Genomic DNA, 18,827 nt, shown 5'->3' with positions numbered 1-18,827 from the left:
GTGCTTTGAATGCTGCATGGAGACATGGAGGTAATTAAAATCACAGGATGACACCGTTGTACACATGTGAGAGTGAATGTGTTTATCAGCCACCTGCAGCAGTAAAAAGAAAGCCAAAGAAGACCAACATGTCTGTATATGAGCCCATCTCTCACCACACTACTGAGATCAACAGACAAGCAATTAGAAGGGAAGAAAGGCCGCCCACATGGTTTGTAATTGGCAGCTGTTCTTTATTCAAGGTCAAATTGCACACTTAAACCACATACACCGCGAGGCATCGTCTCGCCTAGCAACAAATAAGCGAAAAAGAATGAAACATCAGTATCCATGTTAATTGTCTTGTCCTCCTTTTCCTGCAGCTGCAAGTCAGCTCTTAAAGGCTGTCTATAGACTCTCGGCTGTCTATAGAGCAGCAATTCCCTTCAAAGATTTTCACACTTTCGGTTTAAAGAGAACAGTTTTTCCACCCTTTTCATGTCATCCACTTTGCCTTATTTTGGGGACTCCAGTGGAGGAGGGAGTACTAATGTGTATCTGTAAAGCAAAGAGGATGCAAGTGAGTTCAGTAATTACATCAGGTGAAATTACAGCAATTACGGTCGCTGCATCATTCTAATTCTGTGTAGCATCCTCCTGCAGCCACATGAGGCACATGTACGTCTATCTGTATGTGGGAGTATGTGAGACAAGTTCCACAGATTGCAGCTGAATATACTCTGAATGTTTTGTGCATAGTGTGTGTGTGTGTGTGTGTGCGTAATGTAATGCATCTAATCTACCTGCCCCACGCTCATCTGTTTGCCGGTCTGCCACTCTCACTGTTTCTCTGTGTTGCTGTGAGTTTGCCTTTAAGTCACTGTGGCTCACATGTAATCTCTATGCTGTTTATCCTTTGCCAAACTCTTTCTACTTGAGTTTTACTTAAAATAGAAGAAATACTAAGGATTAATTAAACATTTAGTAAGAATTGTCAGTGAGTGGTAGACTTTGTATTAAGTTTACATATGACATTTGTATTGATGGGGGAAAAAAACCCCAATACTAATCATAAATATGTGATATTGACATATGCAGAAGTATCTTACCTTGTCTGAAACAGTCTGGTGTTGTGTATGACCCCCAGGAAAGTATCAGACTGAAGTGTAAATCATCTTTAAATAAGCTACCAGGAAACACCTCATCTCGTGTCGATTAACCATCATCAGAGACCTCACTGTTAATCAATAACACAGATCCTTAACTTAATGATGCATGAGTTGGGAAAGCACGTTGTTTAGGTGATGAATGATGTTTGTTCAACCAGCTATTTTTCACCTAAGAATCCAAGATGAAGAGGACTGTTGATCCTTGTTGTTTAATGTTCTTCTAAGAGCAGGAGAAAACTGACACCTAGTGGTAAATGTTGGAAGATCATTTCTGCACTGGCTTCTCAAGTCCGCTCTAATTTTCACGCAGCTGTTTTCATCACGTACTGTAGTTTGGCCCAGAGAAAAGCCAGCGTATTAAATGATCATTTCTTGCATGAGATCGGTCAGTGGGAGTATTTCAAACACGTACTGTGTAATCTCCATGACTTGTGCAGAATGTTCAGGTGCTTAAGTACTTTGCCAGGACTCAAGATCAAGCATGTTATGACTGGAAATTAACTATCAGTGAGATTTTGTGAGATTCTCTCAACACACACGTACACACATTTACTTACACACTCTATAGGCCTATAGGCAATGCCCTCCACTACAGTGGAGAATGCCACGTTGTCCTGAGTAACAGGGTAATTGTTAACAATTGGTCCAGCTGCGGTTCTGTCATATCAGCAGTGCTCTCAACCAAATCTGCCAAACTCGCTGACCTCAGACTTGCATCCATGAACTCAGAGGAGCAGAACTTAATAACCCACTAGACTAGAGTTGTTACTTTCCAAACAGTTATGAGAGCAGGGAGCCAGAGAGAGAGATAAGAGCTCTGTTGTTGTGCACTGGAGCCAAGGCTGCTGCTGCTGCTGCTGCTCTCAAAGGGGGCGAGGGGATAAATCCTTGAGATTTAGTGCGGCAAGAGACACATGCACATATGGACACACACCTATAACACTCATACAACACACATGGCTAAATCTCTGACGCAGTTCCAGAGTCCCCCCTTCATGATGCTGTTAATCCCCTCTCCAGATGTTCACAGGGAGGGTGTTTGGGGGAAAAGCAAATAGAGGCCACAGGGTCTTCATACACCATCCTGCCACCCAAAACACCTGCCAATCACTGAGCTGTAGTGCACGCTGTTAGTCCGCTTCTGCTCCTCAGTAGGCCGTCCTATCCTGGGGGGGAAATACCATATGATGCTTTCAGTAAGCTTGCAGTCGGTTATTTAAGTGAAGGGAATTATAGAAACGTGTCAGTTGATTAAATATGGCAGGTAATAAATGGACATCCATATTCTATAGATGTCTCATTTTGAATAATCTATTTGCAACTGTTTTGCTTTAATTAATTAAGTGTTGAAGTACAGTACTTTTTTTAGAGAAAAAATGCCAGAAATCCACTGGTTCTGACTACTGAAATATGAGTATTTTGTTTAGATAGTACATCAAAACAATGTGACGTCACCTTGGATTTTTCCCTATTGTGTGTCATTTTATACGTCAAAACAGTTGGTTAAAACAACTGGCAGATCATTTTATACTGAAAACAACTGTTACTTGCAGCCTTAATTTGGAGATTAATGTGGATAATATATATATATATATATATATATATATATATATATATATATATATATATATATATATATATATATATATATATTATTACTTGTGCCCAGCAGGATTTGATAAAAGGGTCTGTCAACTTGTTGAAAACTGTTTTGTTTTATTTTGGTGAAGATGAAGATCTTAAGAACATTTTCAAGAAATGTTTTTAACATTCTACTCAACATCATAGTTTTGTCCTCTGAACTGCAGGTAGGAGTAAGATTGATAGTATAGTTGTTATGGCCACAATAATTGGGAAAACACAGATGAAGCTGAGTCACTTGTATACTGTCAGAACAAAAGATGAAGCCCTTAACGCAGTCTGACAGACATTTCTGATCATCTAATCATTTATTTCCTCAGTTTGAGAGTCTGACCTCTGGGGGGCACTATAAGGTGCCTTTGGCATCTAAAAAACTATTTGAGAGAAAGTGAACTGCAATTCTTGCTCAACTGGGTTAGGGTTTTACTCAATATTTTTTCATGCTTTGTTATATTGTCTTTATATTTTTCCACTAGTGTCCTGTGTTTTACAGCTGTCCTGTCAGATTTGTTTTAAATGTTGCATGTCTTTGTGCTGCTTTCATGCTTTGGTGACCTAAAGACAATTTTCCACTCCAGTTGGATATAAAGTCATGAAGTTTTGATAGCCTCTCAGTTGTTATCTAATGGTTTAACTGGGAATTGTTTGTGGAATTTCCTGTCAACCAATGATCATCTTAGCTGACAGTTTAAACTACCTACCTGTTTGGCCCCTTCCCCACCAGTGTCTGTTATTTTTACCCTTACAAAGTGACATCATAGCAGATGTGAGTGAGCAGTTTTACAAAAGTATTTTTTTCACCCCTCACAGCTGTCACTCTCTGTCATTAGGCCTACATCAAGATATTCAATAGTCAGAATGTGTGTTGAACCTACAGTACCTCAGTACAGCATCAGCTGTCAGATGCTTGATGTGAATGAGAGCAGAGTAAATGTAACAGCTGCTTTCTAGAAGAAGTTTGCTACTTTTAATAAAACTAGATTCCCGGGCCACAACAACACAGCGAGGAATGACCAGATAGATAGATAGATAGATAGATAGATAAAAAAAATAGTCATTTATTACTATTAAAAGTTAAGTTTAATCATTAAAATAACATCTCAAATAAAACCCAGGAGACAATTGAACCCAAGGAATGATTCAATGCTCTGTCCCAGGGTAAAAGCCTATCCAAGTTCAGTCCAGACTGGAGTTAGCTCCGGGTTTTCCTCTGCCGCCGGCACAGAATGTCTCGCTCCCACGGTGCTTCAAATAGTCCGTTCCACATCCAGAAGTCCGGGACCAGGAATTCCGGGGTGCCGCTCTGCTTCAGTCAGTAAGGAAATATTAGGCTTGTTCGAGATGAACTGCGCCCTATGACTGCGCCTCGCCTGTAAAGCGGACGAGAGCAGGCGGCTGCAGCGGGGGGCGGTGACAAAAGTCCGCTCTCAAGTCGGACAGTTTTCCAGCTGATTCCAACCCTTCAGGCTGAACAGTAAGTGACATAAACACTGTGGTCCGATTCCGATTTAATAAAATGTTATCAGACCCATATATCAGCTCCTACACAGTCTCCAGTTGTTTTTATTATGACAGAGTAGCTGTCAAAATTCTCTACATGTGATCTGTTGCTGATTTTAATTAACAACAGACTGTAGATGATCCGTAATCTGAACAGATTTAGTCTCTCGGACTTCTAAACATAACTATCAGCCTCACAACAGGCGTTCTGTACAGAATAAGCCTTTAAATGAGACAAATAGCAGTTAAAATTCCTCCGATTCAAAATCAATAAAACGTTTATATAAAACGTCGTCATGTTAAGTCGATTCTGAACCAATCAGCTGTTCGATCAGCTGAGAGGCCGGCGTTTCCCAGCATGCCCTGGGTCCGCCTGCGTCCGCCTGGCTCTTGCAGTTGGTGAAAAGCAACTGTGCTACCTGCGGCTCAAAACTGCGGCCGCCTTGGTCTCGTGAGATTATCGTTGCCCACGTGTGCATGACGTCAGAGCAAGTCGGGATCAAGTCGGACAAGAATCTAACCAGGCTCTTGAGTATCTTATAAATTTTGTTATTTTGTATGCAAAATTCTATATTCACAAGCAGAAATGTTCTAACTCTTCTCCTAACTTTGTACTTTTTCTCATAGAATTTAAATCTCTATTGAAGTCACTTAGAACGTTGGATAACAAAAAAAGTATTAAAATTGTAGATACTGTAGAGCTTTTTTTCCCTGAAACCTCTGACTAAATTGATGTCTTCTTGTACATTTTTTTTTTTTTTTTTTTTATATTGTGTATGTGTATGTATATGTGTGTATGTAGGTATATATATGTATATGTATGTATGTATGTGTGTATGTATGTATATATATGTATATATATATATGTGTGTAGGGGTGTGTGTATGTGTATGTATATCTATGTGTAATGTTTTATCTCTCCTTTTGTATTGCTTTGTTTGTTTCTATATATGTATTTTTTTAAATTTTTTATTATTTTTATAAGTTTGTAAACTTGTTATTCACGTGCTATCATTGCTTAACTGATTTTTGTAATCTACATTTTGTGAATAAAATTTAAAAAAAAAAAAAAAAAAAAAAAAAAAAGATACAAATACATAATATTCGTAATATTGATGTTTTTGTGTAACGTTGTATTTGAGGAGTTAAACAATAAAGATAGCATCAATAATTAAAAAAACAAAAACAAGAATCTAACCAGCATGCATTGGGCGGCGATCGCCGGTGATCGATTCTGCGCAGATCTGGCTCATCTCGAACGAGCCTAATATAATCAATCGCAGCCCGGTCCTTGTCCGGCAACTTCAAAACAGTGTCAGGTGATAAAAGTGACGACTTTCCTTTTATACGCTTCATGTAGGCCCATCAACAATATTGCGCCTCCGTTGCTCTGCCGTCAGCTGCTGGATCTGGCACCTTCACAGAAATTGACATCTACTAACAACGGCTCAAGCTCAAATGCCAAAACAAGCTAAACATGTATCAGTGCGGGATAACAAGGACCACTTCCCTTCAATCGGAGTTTTGCGAGCGTTGACATTGCAGAGTCTAGGGATCGGCTCCAGCAGGGCACAGGAAATCCAGCCAGCAGTGTATGGAGGAAATATTTATTCATAATTCAAATTGAAAGTCCAAAGAGAAATCGAAAGTCCAAAGGGAAAACAAAGCGAGATCAAATTAAAAATATTATTATTTTTTAAATTTTCCATTTGGCTTTGGCTTTTGAATTTCAATTTATCATTGGCTTTTAATTTTCATTTAATATTTGGCTTTTGAATTTCAATTTAACATTGGATTTTAATTTTCATTTAATATTTGGCTTTTGAATTTCAATTAAACATTGGATTTTAATTTTCATTTGGCTTTTGAATTTCAATTTAACATTGGATTTTAATTTTCATTTAATATTTGGCTTTTGAATTTCAATTTAACATTGGATTTTAATTTTCATTTAATATTTGGCTTTTGAATTTCAATTAAACATTGGATTTTAATTTTCATTTGGCTTTTGAATTTCAATTTAACATTGGATTTTAATTTTCATTTAATATTTGGCTTTTGAATTTCAATTTAACATTGGATTTTAATTTTCATTTAATATTTGGCTTTTTGAATTTCAATTAAACATTGGATTTTAATTTTCATTTGGCTTTTGAATTTCAATTTAACATTGGATTTTAATTTTCATTTAATATTTGGCTTTTGAATTTCAATTTAACATTGGATTTTAATTTTCATTTAATATTTGGCTTTTGAATTTCCATTTAACATTGCCTTTTCATTTGGACTTGACACATGTCAATGTAAATGAGGAGGCGTGGCCCAAAGGCTGGTGGGAGGGTCTGAAACCAAAGGGGTGCAGAGGCACCTTATGAGAAGCAGGGGGAGCTTACTGCTGAGGAGAGCACTGTTAAGCATAGTTAAGCATATTATAAAAAAGCAATCGATTCTATGGGCTATCTAGATTGGGAGTTTGCCGTTTTAGCAGCAGCAAACAACTGGAAACCTTTTACAATTTTCATCTGCTATTCCACCACTAAATTCACTATTGAGACTTTTTTTATGCGATAAATTAACTGTGTAGAGTTTGAATATGGGCAGTTTTACAAACGTTGATGGCCAACTGCACATTTTCTCCGATGTCAGAAGCTTCAGTCTGACGGGACAGCCAGCTGGTGGCGGCCGGGATCGCCTCCCTGCTGGCTGGCCAGTGATGCTCACAGACACCGCTGTTAGCTGGAAGTCTGAAAAAGTAGCCTACACGGGCTGTACAAAAGGCCGTCAATCAGGAGTGATAGTTGTGAGGAGGCTACATGTTGGAGAATAGCGCGGACACGCACCTCACACCGCGCGCACCACCCGGAGAAAAAAGTGAGAGAAAGAAAAAGGAGAGGTCGCAGTTCGGACGATGACTATCCGGTTGAGATTGTGTGTGTGCGTCCTCGAGATCTGACCACACACAAACACACGTAAGCAGAGCTACCCACACCCATGTTTCTACTGTTGCTTAATTAAATATAACATCAAAAGAGAGAAGTTGTCTGAGTCGTGTTTTAAACAGACACACCTGGGGCGAAGTTGGGAACCAGAATCAGCTTTAAATCCAGTCCTAATCTAGTCCTCACTAACACGGGCCCAATTATAGTAACTACATGAAAACTACACTGTTGCTGCATGAAATGTGGTTTGTGTTTAGCCTACATCATCATTTTCTATCATGTGAAACAAGACCCAGCCTAGTGGTGAATCTGCAGACAGATGCTTAACAGTGCTCTCCTCAGCAGTAAGCTCCCCCTGCTGCTCATAAGGTGCCTCTGCACCCCTTTGGTTTCAGACCCTCCCACCAGCCTTTGGGCCACGCCTCCTCATTTACATTGACATGTGTCAAGTCCAAATGAAAAGGCAATGTTAAATGGAAATTCAAAAGCCAAATGTTAAATGAAAATTAAAATCCAATGTTAAATTGAAATTCAAAAGCCAAATATTAAATGAAAATTAAAATCCAATGTTAAATTGAAATTCAAAAGCCAAATAAATTAAAATCCAATGTTAAATTGTAATTCAAAAGCCAAATATTAAATGAAAATTAAAAGCCAATGATAAATTGAAATTCAAAGCCAAATATTAAATTCAAAAGCCAAAGCCAAATGGAAAATTTAAAAAATAATATTTTTTTAATTTGATCTCGCTTTGTTTTCCCTTTGGACTTTCAATTTCTCTTTGGACTTTCAATTTGAATTATGAATAAATATTTCCTCCATAGCAGTGACTCCGAGAGAACAGAAGCTCAGCGATCCGATCCGCTGCTACTCCGTGCAGCGTACAGCACGTCCATCCGTCCAGCGCGTCTCCTGGTAAGAGATCTTGCTTCCTTTTATTGGGAGTGGTCTGATCAGCTGGCAAATCAGAGCTGATGAACGGGGTTCTACAGGTGTGTCAATTAGTGTCTATTGTTGCAGTTTGTGAGAGAGAGAGGAAAATAAATAGTCCACAGCACATATAACGTAAAACCACAGCAAACAATAGGAAAACCACAGCAAACAATAGCATTTCAAAGCAAGAAAAATACATAAGTATACAGAATAAACTAGCTCAATCACACTGCTCCACTTATTTTATATTATATGACATAAACCGATTCACTCAACAGCATCAATTTATTTTCAATAATACACATTCAGTGTGGTATGTATACAACAAAGACAGTACAGTGAAACGGAATCATCACGGGTGTTTACAAGTGATTGTTTCAGTGTGTGTGTGAGTTTGTGTGTGTCTTCAATGTCCTTTAACCAAATCATAAAATCATTGCTTGTGTGTTTTATAGGCCCAATGTAGTTCACTATTATCTTTTATAATATTTTGTATGTTTCCCTGTGTTCATATGTACATGTTATGTATGTTGTGTTTATGACGATCTTGTAACTTGAACTGTCCTTCCATTTATCACTTTAGCTCCTCCATGGAGGACGACGGTGTGTCAGAGTCAGGAGACTCCTGAAAAACAAGGAGACCGTGGAAAAATAAAGCTCCAACTCCAATATAGCTTATGTTTTAAACAATGCAATAGATATAAATGCATAACAACATTCCTTTCCTACATATTGAAATATACAGGGACATGTGCACAGCTCACCTTCACTTTCTCCAGCTCTGGTCTGCCCGGGAGTGATTTTTGTGAGGAAAAGGCCTGTAAGATGAGGCAGGGAAGTCACATTAGATCTGACGAGTATAAAATTATGAGTAACTATAAAGAATGAGTACAGGGATAAAGATGAATGTCAGACTTCTGCTCACCTTCTTTGTCTGTTGCATCTCCTCTGTGGATTTGGACCGGTTCTTCATGCGCTTCTGAGGAGAGGTGGTGGGACACTAAAGAGAGAGAGAGAGAGAGAGAGAGAGAGAGAGAGAGAGAGAGAGAGAGAGAGAGAGAGAGAGAGAGAGAGAGAGAGAGAGAGAATGAGAGGATCATATAAGACAGGGACAGAAATATTTTGTCTATCAGGCTTTCACACACCTCATTCGCCTTCTGTTCCATTGCTGACTTGAAGATTTGTCTCAGGAGGAGTTCAGTGCTGACGTGGGTTTAGGATTAGATGATATCCTTTGGAATGCTGTGGTTGTGCAGCTGTAAAGATGAGAAAGAAAAAGAGGCATTTTACATGCCATGCAGTTGTATGCTAGCCTGGATGACAGCCGAATTTAGCCCCGCCCACAACATTTGAGTTTTGGGAAGACATATTCTGACTAGAATCTGAGTATAACGACATCAGGCTAGTTGTATGCTCCAACAATGGTTAAATGCAAGACATTTTACAATAATTATTTAGTTTAATGATATACACTGACCACATTCATGTTTGTTGCAATTGTAAATATGAAAAAAAAAAGCTAAACTGATCCCAGATCTTGCTGCCATGATCAGATGACCAGATGAGCAGCAGTCAATTAGATATCACATGCAAGCTGACAAGTCTGCAGTTATGGCCTTTTTTCACTAGATGGCGACTCCGACTCAGGGAGCCACCACAGCTCCCACTTCACTGATTTTCCTCAGGGGTTTTACCTTGGCGTTTGGTCCTAATTGTCACACTGACATGTACACCCAGCTGCTCCCATTGTTGCTTCTCAATTTGATTTGTAAAAACATAAAAGAAAAACACACGCATTAACCTGACGACATCACGTTTTTCATTTTCATCCCACTGGCAGAAATCATCACAGAAACAGACGGTATTAAAATGTCTTTGCTTGATGCTAATGCTTCTTATCCTGTTTCCTTACACATCTATCCTATCAAACATTACGATTTTTGTTAGGCGATGAAATAAAGGGATAATAAAAAACAAAAACAGTAGAGATGTGTCTGCCAGCCATTACGTTTTAGGACCAGTGGAAATACGGTCAATTTCAAAATTAATATTTTAAAATAATCAACTGATTGATTAAATAAAACTGAGATTAACCAAATAAAAAAGTTCCTCTAATAACCAGAGATGCAGATTAAAAGCTTTTAAGAAACGTCATGTGTATAAACTAAGAGAAGAAGAAGAATCCTGTTTAAAAGAAGATAAATATATCAACACCCCCACACAGTTGGAGTCATGCAGGACAGGAAAGGCCACAATGATTACTAGCCAACAGTCACAGCCAGATCCACAGCTGGTGTCAGGAGCCCTGGTGGCCGGGGACAAAACCCCTCTGGGTCTGGGTCAATTTGTGTCAGACAGATTTTTATACTCCAAAGATCTCAGTGGTGCCTGTCAAAGTCTCCTTGTGTCTGAGATCTGACCAGTTAGATCAGATCAATCAGAAATACTTCCGGGCATGTCAGTGTAAATGGGTGGTTTACTGATTTCCTGTTCTGCTATGGCGTTAAGATGGTGGTAAGATCTGGGAGAGTTTTGAAGATGTGGTTCACTGATGTTAAAGCAGTAACAGTATTAGGTATTCTGAACACTAAAGGGTGTGTTTTAGAGTTGTAATTCTTGACCTTGGAAACAGAAGTTTAACCCCCCAAAAAAAAAAAATCCTCAACACAAGGTCCACTTGCTTGGTGTTTCTGAAGCTACATCGCATGAGAGCTGAGCTCCAAAAGAGGTAGCTGAAAGCTTCGGAAACACTAAGTTAGTGGACCTTGTCCTTGTGCAGATCCCAAAATGATGATTACATTATTAGGTTTCCTAAAAACTTGTCAAAAATGCTAAATGTAACTTTTGGAAACATGTGTTTGGCATTTTTCTTTAAATGAGTATTTGCATATTTTGTCAGCATTAACACCTACAGCTTTTGCCAATTGCTTACACACTGAAATCAAAAGTATTACAGTTATCAAAACCTTACACTCAAGGAGCAACACGTTGGCCCAGATGTGCACCAACCACTATAAGCACAATGTCAGCCTCACACTTTTTGAAAAAAACACTAAAATACACTTGTATGCATTAGACACAAACATATTTCATGATGTAATTTAATTACAATTCCAAAGCAGTCAAATGACCACACCTGTGAGCCAATCTGTCAAACACAGCCATCAGGTGCGCAAACACATGATTGCTTAATTGTAGCCAGACCAATCAGGTTTAAGCACTATAAAAATGCAGCAGATAAGTCTAGTATTTTCTGTACTGTGTGGTATACATGCAGTTTCGTGTCCTAAATGATGAGGGTCTTATTTGAGACAGGTTACCCTAACCCTAACCCAAACACCTGTTAAACAGGTGGTTAAGCAGGTTCATAATTAAGGACATTGTATGGGGAATTTGGGACACTAAACTGCACATATACCATATTGTATTTTCGGATCTTATTTTTGTCTGTTGTTTGCTGAGCTACCAGTGTTATGCACACTACTGTAGTAGCATGAAAACTGGGACATGTTTGGTTGGGATTCTCCATGTTGACTGATTTGAGTATATTACTGTAAGATAAATAAATTATATTTTCCTCAGTCTGCAGCATTGGTCTAGTGTAGTGTGTGGTGAACTTATTGTATATCTGCACTTCCTCTGTGTACTTCATTTACAGTACTCTAATCACTGAGAGGTAGAATTGCTAAAAGTGTTTTAGGTTAGCAACAGCAGTGTGTAACTGGTTCAAACAGAATGAAGTCATTAAACATGTGTGTTTCATATGGTAACAAAATATGTTTTTTCATAAATAATTGTATAGTTTTTGTAAGAATGTTTCATTTTGGGTCTTAGGTGTTTTGCCAATTGTGTGGTCCCTGTTTTCAAAATAGTGCTCAAGGAATCAAAAAAAAAACAATATAAATACCCTGAAAACAAGTGAATGCCCCTGAAAATGAGCTTAATATCTTAAGTATTTTTCTATAAGATAAAAAATCCATGACTAAATAAGTCAAAAAACAAACTAAAAAAAAAAAAAAAATCTTTAGGTATTATTTAGCTTTAACTAAAAACTCACCTCATCAGCTTCGTCAGGACTGTGTGCGTGTGGTTTGATCAGATAGATTGATAGTGACCAAACAAACATTTCAATTTGCATTAATGTGTTACTAAATCCTGAGTGAAGCACAGACATTTGTGACCTCACCAATGTCGTAAGAGTGCAAGATAAGAGCTGGTGGCACACACCGTGCTTCAAACTATTCCAAGTTGAATTTGACATGTACTTTGAGTCTCTTAAGTTGGTATCCAATAAGAAAGCTATATTAATATCTGATATCTACTAAAATCTCTTTAAGTGCTCCTGCTGTCTTTATTTTTAACATTCTTGAAAGTCTGTCCCTTTTTGTTTCCTTTATTTTCCTCTGTTTAGACTATTACTTTCTTTTTTACTTTCATATATTATTTGTATATATTTTTGTATCCTATTTGTTTACGTACTGCAATGATTGAATTTCTGTAAATTGTCTTTTGAATAAAATAAATAAAAAAAATAAAAAAGAGGAGCTGGTGGCACGTTTATAGCGATGTTCTCATTGTGATCAGCTACTTTAATCATAGACAGTACATAAGAATGGACCAACAGATCCCGTTGCTCTGGATGGAGACCAGTGAAGGATATTAGAAGCACTTTTCCGGTGAGCGCTGAGCGTTACTGCGCAGCCTCCAACTGCGAGAGACGACGTAGATGTGACGTGAGCAACCTGTCTGAAAGTTGGAAGTCTTCTGGTAGCTGTGCCAAGAGAAATCTCAATCATTCCCAATCTTGCAGAGACGGAGAGCGTAGGTATATGTAAGGAGATAACATAGGTACAGGCTAATTATGATAACTAAAATGCTAGTTAACATTAGTAATTGAACTTAAACAGCTCATGTAAGTCGAAACTGCCTGTGAGCTTCTCCTGTACTATATGGTAATTCCTCTACTATGCGACAGTAAGTCGCGTGGTTATGACACAATCGTTAGCCTATTTTTACAAAAACGTCTGCTACGGAGCCATAACGTGAGATACAAAGTAAATAAGCCTTTTATACATTGTCATGTTTCTTTAGAAATAAACAATGGACAAATAGAGTCTTTAAACGCTTCAGATGTAAAGTTATTCGCTGTCAAAGTGACGTCAGAATGAATGGCAGTCAACGGATGCTAACAGCGGGTGATCGTTTGGTAGCATCAAAATGATGCCATAGGAGGTTTGAGTTCTGAAGCGAAGCTTACGCCCTTGATCACACCAATTCTGGTGTCCTATTAAATTGCATATTCATTTTATTCAAATTATTAATTTTAAAGTACTGGTGTTATCTTTTAAAACCCTGCATAACTTCCCAGTATATCACTGACCTCCTCCAACCTTATATGTCAAATCAGGCTCCAGATAGATACATTTACTGGATGTCCCTCGAACCCACTATAAAAACTCAAGGTGACCATGCTTTTCAAGCTGTTACCCCCATTCTTTGAAAAACTCCCCACTTAAAAACTCTCCCCTTACTAATCCACCAGGTTAGTTATCCAAATAGCTAATAACTTATTTTTCTCTGCCCTTATTTATCTGCTGCTGCTATGATGTTAATCTTATCAGCTCTGTGCTGTGTATTGTTGCTTGTCGTTTTATTAATGTTAAAAGAATTCCGGTCGATTTAAACACGTAGCTCTGTAAATTTGGAGTGTTGTCAGTAGCGAGAAAAACAAAAACAATCGGTGTTGCCTACACCGTGTTATCCTAGCGTTGGCACCCAGGAGGCTGAAACGGGGCAAGTTTTAAACGTCAACATCTTTGAAATGTCATTACAAGTGCCTACCCATGTGAAGTGATTCCTTCTGAGTGAACACAGTGAATCTAACCGCAGTAGATGTGCAAGAAATGTTTAGTTCCGGTGTGGAAACGGCAATACTTAGGGACCGTCTACAAACTACAACATCGAAAAGAGATACAAAAATATTTTCAAAAATAGGCATATGCTTATTTTTTTTTAAGTAATTGCTGTAGTGCAACTAGCAGGAGACAAGTTATTGATAACACTACCTTATTTAATCATTAAATTAAAGGGATACTTCACCGATTTAGCATTAAGCTTTGTATCAGCAGAAACATGGTAGTATTTTTGAATGACTGTGCTCCCCTCCCTTATGTCCCACTGAGACCAGAGAACTCTGGGTAAAAAAATTTCCAATGACGAAAAACGACGATTTTTGCGTCATCGGAAGATTTTTGCCCTGAGGCAAGGGACTACAGGCAGTACTAGGAGCTACTTCCGCATAGCCCATAGGGGGTTGGGTCCCGGAGATTGACGAGGATCCAGCTGGCTGTTCTGTCGCCGGTAAGACTAGTGGAGGTGGGCTGTGTTAACACGGACTGCCTGTTGCAGAAATGGGGCACTTTTATCCAACTAACTGCTAGTGGAGTTTGTGACTGTTAAATGCCGACCATTCTACATTCCACGCTAATTTACAGCTGTTTATACTCGGGTGTTTACACCAAGCGCTAATGCTAGTAGCTATGGGTTAGCTGAACTACGTGTGTGCACTAAATGTAGCCTGTTTCGTATGTCGTTTTTATATAAGGTCGTTTTTATATATTTGAAATGTGTAACACCACTCAAGCCAGGGTGAAACGTTGTTTTGTATATATGGTTGAAATGACAATAAAACACACTTGTTGAGTTGATAGTCTCACTGTCTGACGCTTAAGCAGCGAAGCAAGTGCATTCTGGGACTTGGTGTCTTTCATCCACATGAGCCAAAAAACACATTTTCTGGCTTTTCTCGGCCTGTAAGCCACCAATTTCTAATTTTTTTCACATTTCTCCTACATAAGTGACCCAATTTAAAGATATATTCATCTTTCCAATGGTGAAATATCCCTTTGATAAATATTTGTGTTTTATCTCTTTTCGGTGTTGTAGTTTGTAGACAGTCCCTAAGTCTTGCCGTCTCAACACCGGAACTAAACAGAGCCGAATTAGCACAACGTTTATGCATTTCTTTCACGTCTACTGCAGTCAGATTCACTGTGTTCACTCGGAAGGAATCTCTTCACATGGGTAGGCACTTGTAATGACATTTTGAACATGTTAAGAGGCTAAAAGCACGTTTAAAACTTGCCCCGTTTCAGCCTCCTGGGTGCTAACGCTAGCAGGAGTGGCGTAGGCAACACTGATTGTTTTCGCTACGTGTTGAAATCGACTGGAATTCTTCCTTAAGCACTGTGATTTTGTATCTATGAAAGGGGCTGTATAAATAATTCTTACAATAAAATGTAAATATGATTCATAATTGCTGATTGTCCGACTTAGGAAGTCGTTTTTCGGGGGAGGAGTGTCAATTGAGAAAGTATGTTTTCAGGGCCTTCAAAGCAAGTTATTGAGTTTAAAGTAATTCTGTGCATTATGATAAAATGATTTCTTCCTGGAAAGCATGTTTAAAATCTTGACAAGTCTCTCCAGGTCTGGCCTAGTGAGACAATAATGTCCACAGAGCAAAGATAAAGTAAAATGTATAAAGTCCTGTTCTCAATTGACAGAGACGTGTCCACCATCTCCAGTTGAGCCTGCTGCACTACAGGAAATATTTAGCCCAGGGCGCATAAAGAATAAATCGGAGCAGATAGACAGGATCTCGCTCACCCACTGTGAAGGCTGACGTCACCACCTTCCCACTTGGACTGGAATACATGGGACATTCTACAAGGCCTACCTGCTAGAAATGAATGATCTGTACCAGAGGGACTGACCCCGTGAAGAGTTCCCAGCTTTTCATACATCAGGCCTATTATGCGCAAATATGTCGGTTCAGTTGGCAAACCCAAGACCGTACTAATGCACTTACTCTAAAAAGGTACATTACAGCCCTTTGAGGGATAGAAAAGGATAATCTCAGCTTTTTATTGAAGGGCACGCATTCAGCGAGTCCTGAGTGCTCTCTCTGACCAGCTCACTGAGGGAAATGACCTAAATGAGAATGATTTCAGGGACTACGGGCGGACACTAGCAATTTGCTACAACCTGGCACAAGAAATCTATTAATGTTTTTTTGTGCACTGCCCCTGTTCAAATAAATAAATTACAAAAATTACAATTTGCCTGCTTGCCTAACCCTAGCTGTCTCCCTATACTTCCCTCTGTCACTGTCTCTCTGTCTTTGGTTTCAACGAGGAATCCCTTTTTTGTAGACAGGGGGAATAGGGATGAGGGGCCGCATACTGAAGTAGGTGGCAGTGCATGTCCTTTGTAGCAGAGTTACAAAAGCCCTGTGGCTTTGAGATGCACTTCTCCATCGATTAATCCACATGAGCAAGCCAACAACAGCCAAGGTGACACATCAGAAAACACTATGCCTCTTTGTGATATGCATACAAAAAAAGTCTACACCCACAAATATCCAAAAAGCTCATTCATTACAGTATTATAGGTGGACATGGGCATAGACACACACAAAAGCAACAAATAGACTTTCACCTTAAAAGCTACTTAAGAACGCTTTCTGCAAGGATGGGCAAACAGAATATTTTGCCTTCAGTCTTTTTTTTTTTTTTTTTTTTTTTTTTCCCTTTTTCTTCTTCCATCATGTGAGACTCGGGGATGATAAATCTGAGGTAGAAAGTGTATAATAAGAGTAATTACCCTTCACAGACCCTGATAACCCTGATTTGAGCATCTGCATTACATAAGAAGAAAATCTGTTCTAAAGATTTGAATCCAGGCACCAGCTCAAATGTTAGGTCAACACTAATTAACTCCCCAACTAAGAAGCACTACATGAACTTCTTAAGCTACATTTCAGTGTGTGTGTGTGTGTGTGTGTGTGTGTGAGAAAGAGTTTTTCAAGAGCAGAAAAGATTTCAATGAGAACAGTATACGGTCAAGTTGTCTCTACATCACTGCTGTTTTCCTGCTTTCCTCGAAAGGCCTGCCCATCTGCCAAATGACTACGTGCTGAAGACAAAATCACTTCTGATAGAGTCTCCAACTGATGCTCATCAATGTTTATATCCTTTCAGCCGTGAGTTAAGTGATAAACACCTTGGACATAGTTTCCACTCCTTTGGGTCAACTAATCCCCCATAATTCAAGTCCAGGAGGTGAAATTGAAGGCTGACCTGACATCTCCTCCTCACCACATTTGTGCTGTGGAACCTGCTAAGGAAATCACATGCACAGCGTATGTATAATTATAGAGGCTATTATAGCACAGGCATGCACACAGAGGTGGTTAGAGCACCAAGGCGGAACCACTGTGGACAGTAGCTGCACCGGCAGGAGAGAGCACATTAAGACGGCTCACACAGTGGCAAGGACATTAGGTCCTGTAATTGATGGTGATGGGATGTCTGTTCAGCCACACTCAGGTGTGACACACACACACACACACAAATTTAGTCTGTAGTCAATCAAGAGAGCTGCTCCCAGCCTGAATCACAGCTCTGTCATGTGTATGTCACCTGATAACTGAGTCAGAGCAAATAAATCCGCTATCCTTTTTATTTATTTTTTATTTTTTTTTAAACACACCGAGTCTGCCCTTCACCAGCTGAGCAGAATCCGTCAGTGCACAGTAATGTGCAAGCATTGATTTGATAGATGGGTTTTCTTTTACACCACTTATGTATTCCTCTGCAGGACTCTCAAAGGCACAGTAAGCGCCATTCAGAGATCCCATTAGCAGAGGCTTGAGTTCAGAAAAAACATTTTGCAGATATTCAAAACCTGTTTTGTTATCCATCCCAAAGTAGATTACTGAAAGCAAGTAAATAACAAAAACAGAGATAGGAGAAAGCAATTGCACAATATGGGAGCGTTTCTATGAACAAGGAGATGAAAAGGTTTATCTCAGAACAGCACAAGACGTTTACTCAAGCACAGAAATGCACTGAATGACGGGAGAGAATGAATGATGGGAGTGACAGAGAGAGAAAGGGTAGACACATCTACTGACTGAACAAGCAAAGCGATAACCCCAAAAAACGAGATTAGTCAAATGCCAGGGGGAAATGCAGACACTCACCTCCTTCTCTCCCTTCTTCCTTCTCTCAGTACAGACGTGCGGTGGAGTAGATGGCACTCCTCATCTCACTGCTGCTATGGTGTCTGTGAGAGCACACCCCTTTCTGCCCATTCATAGTTCTGCCAACACACCACTCATGCATGCACGCGCACACACACACACACACACACACACAAATGCTTTCTTACATAGCACTGTTCATTGTCTCAGGTTAATTACTTCAGAGACCATCATTTCTACAAGGTTGGCAAATGAGACGCTTCCTAAAGCCCATACCGTCACTTAGATGCTGCTGACATCATCCATGTGGATGAATCCATCTATGACTCATAATTTGTTTTGTAACCCATACAACAGCCAAATGCACCCCATAATAGTCCTCCCAGGCCCTTCAACTGGAAAACACCTTCCAGCAACAAGTATGTAGACAGATTAAGCAAACCATTGGCTAGAAACCCTTCATAAAGAGCACTGCAATGATCAAACGTCAAAAATGTGCAAAAAAGCACCATTACATGATGCCATTTAGAAGGTCTCTGAACCAGAATACAACAAAGGTACAAGATAATGCAATCAAAGCTAGTTACAATTTACACCTACAGACAGATGCACATTAGACTTGTT

At 39.2% G+C, this 18,827-nt stretch overlaps 1 long non-coding RNA gene across 1 annotated transcript; it reads right to left on the bottom strand.

The window, feature by feature from the left end:
• Positions 1-8,489: 8,489 nt before the first annotated feature.
• Positions 8,490-18,288, bottom strand: LOC114563329 (uncharacterized). The gene is made up of 5 exons (XR_003693602.1): positions 18,204-18,288; positions 9,307-9,417; positions 9,087-9,161; positions 8,926-8,979; positions 8,490-8,786 (listed from the first exon to the last, which is right to left on the bottom strand). It is a non-coding gene; the product is annotated as an uncharacterized LOC114563329 (long non-coding RNA).
• Positions 18,289-18,827: the final 539 nt, after the last annotated feature.

This window comes from Perca flavescens, chromosome 10 (assembly GCF_004354835.1).
Source record: "Perca flavescens isolate YP-PL-M2 chromosome 10, PFLA_1.0, whole genome shotgun sequence".
Taxonomy (NCBI): Eukaryota; Metazoa; Chordata; class Actinopteri; order Perciformes; family Percidae; genus Perca; species Perca flavescens.
This window is presented reverse-complemented; position numbering and strand designations above follow the sequence as displayed.